Source organism: Liolophura sinensis, chromosome 7 (assembly GCF_032854445.1).
Source record: "Liolophura sinensis isolate JHLJ2023 chromosome 7, CUHK_Ljap_v2, whole genome shotgun sequence".
In the NCBI taxonomy this organism is placed as follows: Eukaryota; Metazoa; Mollusca; class Polyplacophora; order Chitonida; family Chitonidae; genus Liolophura; species Liolophura sinensis.
In genome coordinates this window covers 24059906-24069464 of record NC_088301.1, presented here as the reverse complement: position 1 = coordinate 24069464, position 9559 = coordinate 24059906, and the positions used below count along the sequence as shown (strand labels likewise).

At 40.1% G+C, this 9559-nt stretch overlaps 1 pseudogene; it reads right to left on the bottom strand.

Moving 5' to 3' along the window:
• Positions 1-3582: 3582 nt before the first annotated feature.
• On the bottom strand, positions 3583-5428 carry LOC135469628 (tubulin alpha-1A chain-like; annotated as a pseudogene).
• Between the last annotated feature and the right edge of the window lie 4131 nt (positions 5429-9559).

Here is a 9559-nt window from a genome sequence, read left to right as displayed (position 1 = left end):
TTTTAATTAAGTGTTCTCTATTAGAGAATTTCCACACTGGTTTGCCATATGCCGGTTTGTGGATGCTTGGTCATTTCCTTGAAAAGAATGTTTTTTTTTTCTTTATTTTATCATTAAATTTCGCCAAAATCAATGGGATATTAGAATAGGGTATTTCGAAGATAAGATTTTAAAGAGGCTATACTTGGGATTTTTGGCCAAAAATTAATCGGTGCAAATCCCACCGAATTTTTAATGATAACTATTCACAAAATATCAGCATCGTCTGTGCACGTGTTACCGATCAGGATCTTCCTAACTTTTATTTTAGGGGGTCTCATTATAACTTTTTCAAGCATTTAAATCATTTTAACATCACAGGTACGAGCCTGATATTTACTGAAAGACACTAATGTGAGCTATTCTTTGTGAATATAGAACAATTGAATGTCATTAGTGAATTTGGATTTTTCGCCCAAAATCTCCGGTATATCTTCTTTAAAAAAACTATGGTTAAAAACTGACAATGGCATGAAGAGTGCAGAGAGGCTATGGGCCAATGGACATTGTCAAAATAAAGATTTACGTTTATTGTTGACAGTCTTTCTCTATGTCCGATTCCCAGCGCTAGCGCAATATTTACCAGAATCACACATGAGAGGGACTTGCAATATGACGGTAAGCCTTTTTGACTTGCGTAGTGCATGCATGCTTGTTAACATCTGTCTTGTTGATACACGTCTTGTTGACGTGTACCTTTCTGTATAAATGCAAACGAGAATTTTTTTAGCATACATGTGGTCGTATATTTTATAAACAATACGTGTATGTAGGTCTGAACATAAAGAGGTTAGAAATATGAAGTATCTGCCGAAGACTTCCGGTTCAAATTCATAGCAGGCACACCCTAATAGAGAGCTAAGAACGATACATTTGAACCGTATATTTATAGATATACTCCAGCTTTAGAACAGTGTCTGTACACGTCACATTGTACCTGGTTGAATCGGGCAAATTTGATCCAATAGCTAGTCAGCAGATGCTCACTAACTACGTATAGATGTAAAATCATTATTTTACTATAGATGGGCTAGAAAATATACTTTTACATGAAAAAAATGTGCGTGTTTCTTACGTATGTGAGTATACAATGTCATCAATTATCTGTCATCAGCAACATATCAGCTATGACGCTTTGATTCAGTATCTTTGTGGAATAAACTAAATACAAGGGCAGAAAAGATCGCCTACATTTACCAGACGACAACAAACGGAATACCAGGGTGATTTGCATAAACACATGTCTTACTTCCCGCCACGAAACATAATATTACATCTTCTCCGCTTGTGTCATTCAGATTGGTAACGAAACAAATGCTTACTTTGTTGTAAAGAAATAGTTAGTTTTTTTTTGTCCCTCATTTCACTTGTGACGCATGACTGTCAGGTTTAAAATCGATGAAAGAGGGTCGGTCCAACCAGGGAGAAGCCAACGGCTATTATGTAATTCTTCAGATGTAAAGGGCCGATCAGGGACCCCGTCTTTCAAAGCTGTTGCAACTTTGCTTCAGACGCATGTACCTTGATAATGTTTGTCTTCACTATTTGTTGTCTTGCTGCTGTTTCGCAAAACGAAGTGGAAAAAGCAATATTAACCAATCGTTCAGCTAAGCTCTCTAAGCAAAAGTTATAATAAATATACCTCCCCCAGAATTCGAAACATGCATGATTTCTCTTTTAGATAAGTCTGACACGCAAAAACTTATTTTCAGTGTATATGCACTGAATGATGGTTTATACTACCTAGGTTTTCTATATCTATTTACTTGACACCTAGATACCTGGATACATGAGTTTACCTGGATACGGTAATGTTTGTGATAAGAAACCAGGTATTTCGGCCGATCTCATACAACAAAGTGCGATGAAAAGCTATAAATGATCAATAGCTCAGGGGACAGGAAGCAATTGTCCTGATTTTACTCGTTCTTTTTTCAGTGCCAGTGCTGTTCGATATATAAAGCCAACACTGCATGTCGTTCCTGACAACATCAATAATGTCCCATAGACACCGACTGATACAAGATTTTCCTTCTAAACCAGTTGTATAAACTGATGCATGTATGCAAATCCAGCTGACCCCTTACTGGAACCTTGCCGCAATAGTATGACTATAGAGTATGAAGATTATTGAAGTTCTGCAGAAATGAAACGTCAGGAGATTTTGCCAGGTATCTGGTGAGATTTTCTCGAGATCTGTTTGATTTTCTAAATCGTACATAAACCTGGCCGCTTTCATTGAAGTGGAACACTCTCAAAGACGGCGTAAAATACCAGTAAATAAATGTTGACAAGAAATGTTAACACGAAACCAAAGATGTAGACTATCATTTTACTAATAAAACGTTGTTAACTTTTTTCCAACAAATGTAGACCATGTGATGAACAATATTTGGATTTTGAAAATACATTCTATTGTATCACTCAGGCAACAGACATTAATTTTTGAGTGTATGCATGGCGAAGCAATGTGTCGGGAATATTTGATTTTTGCCTAACGTGCCGTCAGATTGCCTCCAAGCGAGGTAGCAACAAGTCTCATTTTGAACATCCCAGGTATCCGGAGTTTGAGGTGCGCTTCGTACGAAGCGTTTTAAATAACTCAAGCAGTATAAGAAAGCCTTCAATTCTTTGACACGTCAGATTTGTACATCTGACAGTGGACAATCTGACACGCAACACTGGACAATAGAATAAACCAGTCAACAATAACAAATATCTCTGAATGTCTCAGTAATAAATATCTTTATGTCTCTGGCTGAGTTCAGATGTAAACATGCAGGATTTATTCATTGGTTCATTGAACGATTGCGGCTTAATCATATGGTAAAAAATTATTCACTTATATATACGATGGCCGTCAGTTTAACGGGTGGGGGAAACTGGAGGCATAGAGGATAAACCAACGACCATTGCTAACTTGTTGACGAACATTCCAAGGTGTAATATACGGACCCCTACGCCAGACTGTAGGAAGAACCTAAGTCTGTCATACGGCCATATGATTGACGCGGACCGCTTATTGTTTTACTGGGAGGATTGAAATGTTTGAAATGATTGTTGATTAACGCTAAGTGGGGAAATTCCATATCCGAGGCTGGGATTGAATCTTGGCAGATAGTGCGTGTGCCTCGTGTATGGTTATGAGTGGTGCACAGTATACTCATTGAGCTCCATCCCGCTCCACGTTCATGAGTTCAACTCAATCTTAACAATATTAACCCGATCATGAATGGCTTGGCTCTAGTTCTGAGGTAACTAATAAACCCAAAACTCCACTTGATTTTACGAATCATTGACTTCTAGTAAGATTCAGAGTATAAATATTTATGTACAAAAAAGAAAAAAAAACAGGAAAATTTCGAAACAGGGAAATTTTGTGTACAACTTGCTGATAAGTTTTATTCTTCATTTGCAAAAACAGTAGAATCTCAGTCGAAATGCGACTGTGAAGAAACGTTTTCAACAAAATAATTTATGATTTCTCTGTGGCGTGGATCAGGGGACGGTATGGGTCATCTTTTCATCATTTTTGGCGGGTTTCTAATATTCCTCGCCTTCTTCCTCTCCTTCATCCTCCACGGAGTCGACTCCAACCTCTTCGTAGTCTTTCTCTAGGGCGGCAAGATCCTCCCGAGCCTCGGAGAACTCTCCCTCCTCCATACCCTCTCCTACGTACCAGTGAACGAAGGCACGCTTGGCGTACATCAGGTCGAACTTGTGGTCAAGACGAGCCCAGGCCTCAGCAATGGCAGTAGTATTACTCAACATGCAGACAGCGCGTTGGACTTTGGCCAAATCTCCGCCAGGGACAACGGTTGGAGGCTGGTAGTTGATGCCGACCTTGAAACCGGTGGGACACCAGTCGACGAACTGGATGGTCCTCTTGGTCTTGATGGTTGCAATGGCGGCGTTGACATCCTTGGGAACAACGTCACCTCTGTACAACATACAGCAGGCCATGTACTTGCCATGACGTGGATCGCATTTCACCATCTGGTTGGCTGGCTCGAAAGTGGCGTTGGTGATTTCAGCCACAGACAATTGCTCATGGTAAGCCTTCTCTGCGGAGATGACTGGGGCATAGGTAGCCAGGGGGGAAATGGATACGTGGGTAGGGTACCAGGTTGGTCTGGAACTCGGTCAGATCGACGTTAAGGGCGCCGTCAAATCGAAGAGAAGCCGTGATGGAGCTGACGATCTGACCAATAAGACGGTTGAGGTTGGTGTAGGTTGGACGCTCGATGTCGAGGTTACGGCGACAGATGTCGTAGATGGCCTCATTGTCGACCATAAATGCACAGTCGGAATGCTCCAGGGTTGTATGGGTGGTCAGGATGGAGTTGTAAGGCTCGACCACTGCCGTGGACACCTGAGGTGCTGGGTAGACGGCAAACTCCAGCTTGGATTTCTTGCCGTAGTCAACGCTCAGACGTTCCATCAGAAGGGAGGTGAATCCAGAGCCGGTGCCTCCTCCGAAGCTGTGGAAGATGAGAAATCCCTGAAGACCGGTACATTGGTCAGCCAGTTTGCGGATGCGGTCTAGAACCAAGTCGATGAGCTCCTTACCGACGGTGTAGTGACCACGGGCATAGTTGTTGGCGGCGTCCTCCTTGCCGGTGATGAGTTGTTCCGGGTGAAATAGTTGGCGATACGTTCCGGTGCGAACTTCGTCTGGAAGAATGAGAATATATTTATAATGAGTAATTCACTTGCAATTGTACACAGTGACACTACCGTTTGAAATAATCTGGCATGTTCCAAGAACTGTTCATGATTTCAAAACTGTCTTAGACTCAAGTCCGACTTAATCCTAACTCGTTGTATCGTTGCTGAAATTTGATTTTATTTAAATTTAAACGCTAGTTTCCAAGATAGTCTTGAAAATCAAAGACAGCTGCTCGTATTAAGATAAAAAAAAAATCACAATTTTAGTGCAGTAAACTACGTTGAGGTTTAGAATAAGTCTGGCCTAAGTCTAAAACAGCCTCGTGATGTTTGAGCCTGAAGTTTCAATTAAGCTTGCCATTTGATGCAATGTCGTACATTTCAGTTGTAAATCATATTAAGTTGGAACATCCATTTGGTATACGTTTATTCCCGTTGCGCATTTCAGTCGCACAAATAACAGTTAATCACAAAATATAACATGAAGCCGCTTTGGTACTCACCAACAACGGTTGGTTCCAAGTCAACAAACACAGCCCTAGGGACATGCTTCCCTGCTCCAGTTTCACTGAAGAAGGTGTTGAAGGAGTCGTCCCCACCCCCGATGGTTTTGTCAGAGGGCATCTGGCCGTCCGGCTGGATGCCGTGTTCCAGACAGTACAGTTCCCAGCATGCATTGCCAATCTGGCATCCGGCCTGGCCGACATGGACGCTGATACATTCACGCTGAAATCAAAAAAGGTACACAGTTAATGCAATTCTAACAATCCATTATCATTTAAAGTACAAAACTGAGTGCTTCATTAAATTCAATACATACTACATGACATCGCGTGGGTTTGATCTCGTGACATGCCGAAATAAACTTAATATACTGGATTCATCTATATATTTTACAAGTAACTCCTCCAAAGTAAACACGGAATGATTTACAATACAGGTTCCATTCAAATTAAAATGGTCAAAAGAAAATATAATAAAAGAAAAGTAATCTAAGATCTTGAATCAGATCTAGGTGTGAAAATCACCCAGTGCATGCTACTGAATTTAATTAATTTTATGTAAAAATAAAATTACATCATTCATTCATCATAGAATTTCACGTTACGTCAAGTATGCATCAACATATGTTCTTCCTACCGTCGATCCTTGCGTACAGAGAAAATATCTGATTCTACCATTGGTTGTGACAAGTACACGGAAGTCTAAGTAAACGAAAATTTGTCTGAAGAAACACTCACCATGTTGATTTTTTTGGATAGTATATACACTGAGGAAACTCGCCTCCTGACGTTGATGTGATCGAAGTGAGAGTGAACTGAAGACCGGTCAATCTGACCAGGTATTTATACAAAACTCTGTTGTGGGGTTTATCACAGGCGTTGGTAAGGAGACTTGCGCGAACGTGAAAAGTCACGCAAGAGTTGTCTTTTTTCATTGGATAAATTCAAACGATTACCTGTGGCAACTCGGCCGTCCTGAGCGGGTTGTTTACGAGTGACAGCCATACAGGTGTGGGATATCACAAGTCAGTCAAGATCGGGAATGGGGGAAGCCGGTTGAGGCTGAGGAGTTTTTAGAGGCTTTGGGTGTGGAAGGGTGAATTGTATTGTGAAATTGGCGGAAAAATCCATTACAAATACTCCACTGGATTTGATTGACTATTCCGCTTTCATCTTCATTAACATCAGCAAAGGGGATTTTAAAAAAAAAGGATAGTGCGCATGACAGAATGAATGTAAACATTAATGATGCATGATGTATACGTATATTAGTTTTACCCAAAATGATAGTCTATATTTATGAAATTGCTAAAAGCAAACATCACTGATTTGCCTGCTTTACTTCATTCTTGTTAATAAACATGCGAGAAACTTTTTTTTAATGTCACGTAGTGGAAAATATAACTCGTAGCGGTATATTAAAATATGATTTTATTAAAAAGGTGTACCTTCCCGTCTTTTGCCCCATATATTAAAATGAATATCGTTCGTGGATGCATATGATGATATGAATGAGACTCCCCTGGCATCCCGTTCATACCATAGACACAAAACCCAATCATTCGGCTCTTTTTCCCTCATCTATACAGCAAATCTTTGGTGTTCCAACCAGCAGTGTCTCAGAGAGTATTAGTTGGCAATAAAAGAAAAGAAAAACTTAACTTGGATATAGCTCCATATTAATAAAAAAAAGGAATACAGTCCTATATATGAAACATGGATATAGATCTATATTAACAAAAAAAGGAACACAGTCCTATATATCAAGCACGGATATAGATCTATATTAATAAAAAAGGAATACAGTCCTATATATCAAATAAGGATACAGATCTGTGTTAATAAAAGAGGAATACAGTCCTATATATCAGACATGGATATAGCCTTTTCAAACATGAATACACTCCTATATATCAAAAATTAAAACGGGTACATATGAGAGTGCTCTGTTTGTCTCATTATGCACGAGGGCCTTTATATGCAATTCACTGACAATTTACAGTATCGATGACCAGTCATTAAAGACTAAACTTTATGAACACGTTGAAATTTCCTTAGTGAAGAAATCCTATTTCATCTTTATATATAAAGTCATTTATATTATATATATTTACAGGTCTGTCGTATAATAGTGAAATCCTCTACATGCATGAGTTGCCAAGTACATTGGGTGTAACATACGATACCATCTAGGACTATCTAATTTCCTCTCCTGCAGTATCTAATTCAGTGCCATGCATATTCTATTTAATTAGAAATCGCCCGGTAATTGGGTCATTACCGGTATATTGTATGTAATTTATCTTTGCTCGTGGGGAGTATTAAGTGTACGACTGTGTCGATTATGCTGGAATTAAGGGCAGATGTTATATTATACGTTGATTAATTATCCCGTACTATACAAAGGTAAATACAAGTTATATATCTTTCTGTCCACACAACATAAGATCAGATTCATACGAAACTGTGAATATAATGTGAATACTGTGGAGAAATATAAAAGATACAAAAAACATGGTACAGAGTATACGTAATGCACATTAGCCAGTTCAGACGCCGTATTGTTTCATCAATGGTGTTCCATCGTACAGGATGGGTAATTATCGTGAACGAAGTGGCAGAAAAGTACGACAGTACATGTAACTTAAAAGTAAACAGGGGGCCGAGGTGGTTAGCTTGCCAGCGCGTCGCAGTGACCCAATTACCTCTCATTAATGCAGTGGATGTGAGCTCAAGTCCATTTCATGCCGGCTTCCTCTCCGGTCGTACGTCGGAAGGTCTGGCAGCAACCTGCAGGTGGTCGTGGGTTTCCCCCAGGCTCTGCCCGGTTTCCTCCATGCACCATAATGGTGAAGTGAAATATTCTTGAATACGGAGTATCAATCCAATAAATAAATAAGTAGAAAACTAAAGAACAGGAAAGTTAATAAGATATTTCTTTTTATTAAAGTCTTAACAGAATGATCAATACAATATAGAGGGACTTAACATATACTTTGATATCAGGCTGTTAACATTAAGGAAAACTGGTATTCTCTCACTTAAATCTGTTTCACCACTTCGTTAAAGTAGTTCTTTTGATGTCAGTTAAATGTACTGTTACAATGCAGGGGACATTTTATATAAATGAATATTTACAGCTAGTATTATATATATATGATATACGAGCAAATTTTAGTCTTGATTTAATGTATGAAATGTCAAATGTATGGAAAATGACTGAAAATTTGACTGCAGATCTCGAACTGCACACAAACCAGATCCACTTGCGTCTATGCGGCGAAACATGCATTCGCATACCAGCCGTCAAGCAAAAATGACGTTCCAGGTCAATAATCGCAATGCCAATTCCCCCAAACCACGTATAACACAAACCATCAAAGAACTAAGATAGTATATGAACTACGAAAATAGGACGTCATGCAGAGAGAAGTATGTCGTTCAAAACGATTGTATGGTACAGGTGGGCTTTGCCGATAATCATTCACGACATGGTGTTAACAGCCTTTTTTACTTTCTCTTTGGATTTAGTATGTATAAATCAGTTTTCTGGCCATCGGGCTTAAATTGAGGTCTGGTAGCGGAGGCCCTGGGCGGCCTTAAAAACGGTACCCTAGAACATGTGTGTCCAAGTATAGCATATAAACGCAGAAAGCTTCCAGAGGCCCTATAGATTAATCTTCGATCAGATCGGCCCATAAGGCATCATTGTTCATTTATATTGTAAAAGCATTGTGAAACTAGCCTTTGAGATTCTCCGGACCGAAGTAAAGTAACCTACTGTTTAATTCACTGACATGACTCATTGTGTGAGTAACACGAAGTCGTGCTAAATAATGTGACGTGTGTTGCAGAGTGGTTTGAGGGGTGGTGTGGGGTGTCAGGTGTATTACGTAACACACCACTCTTTTACAGTGGTCATTTCATTGTCCAGGTTTCCCCCGTGTCTGGACTTGCCAGGGCAATAACCCGAAAGCTAATTAAATGGTCAAGCCCTGTGATTATGTGAACACTCTCTGCAATGCTCTTATTGACCCCGAGCAGAGGATAAGGGTGGGGGGGGGGGGGGGGGGAGTGGCGGAGGGAACGCCATAATAACAGCCAGGGCTGATCAACACAAAACGTATTGTCAAGACAACACAGTGATCTGGACAGATTCACGCTTACTGCCTACGTGGTAATCAATGACTAAATAATACAGCGCTCTGCTGGTTGCTAGGTTTCCATCGTCCAAACATGTTTTTCCTGCACATCGCTGACAATGGTCCCCGGGACCCAGGGATCCTCTATAAATACGGGTGTCCGCCTGACCAGTCGTCAGTTCCTTCTCACTTCAGCCACATCAACGT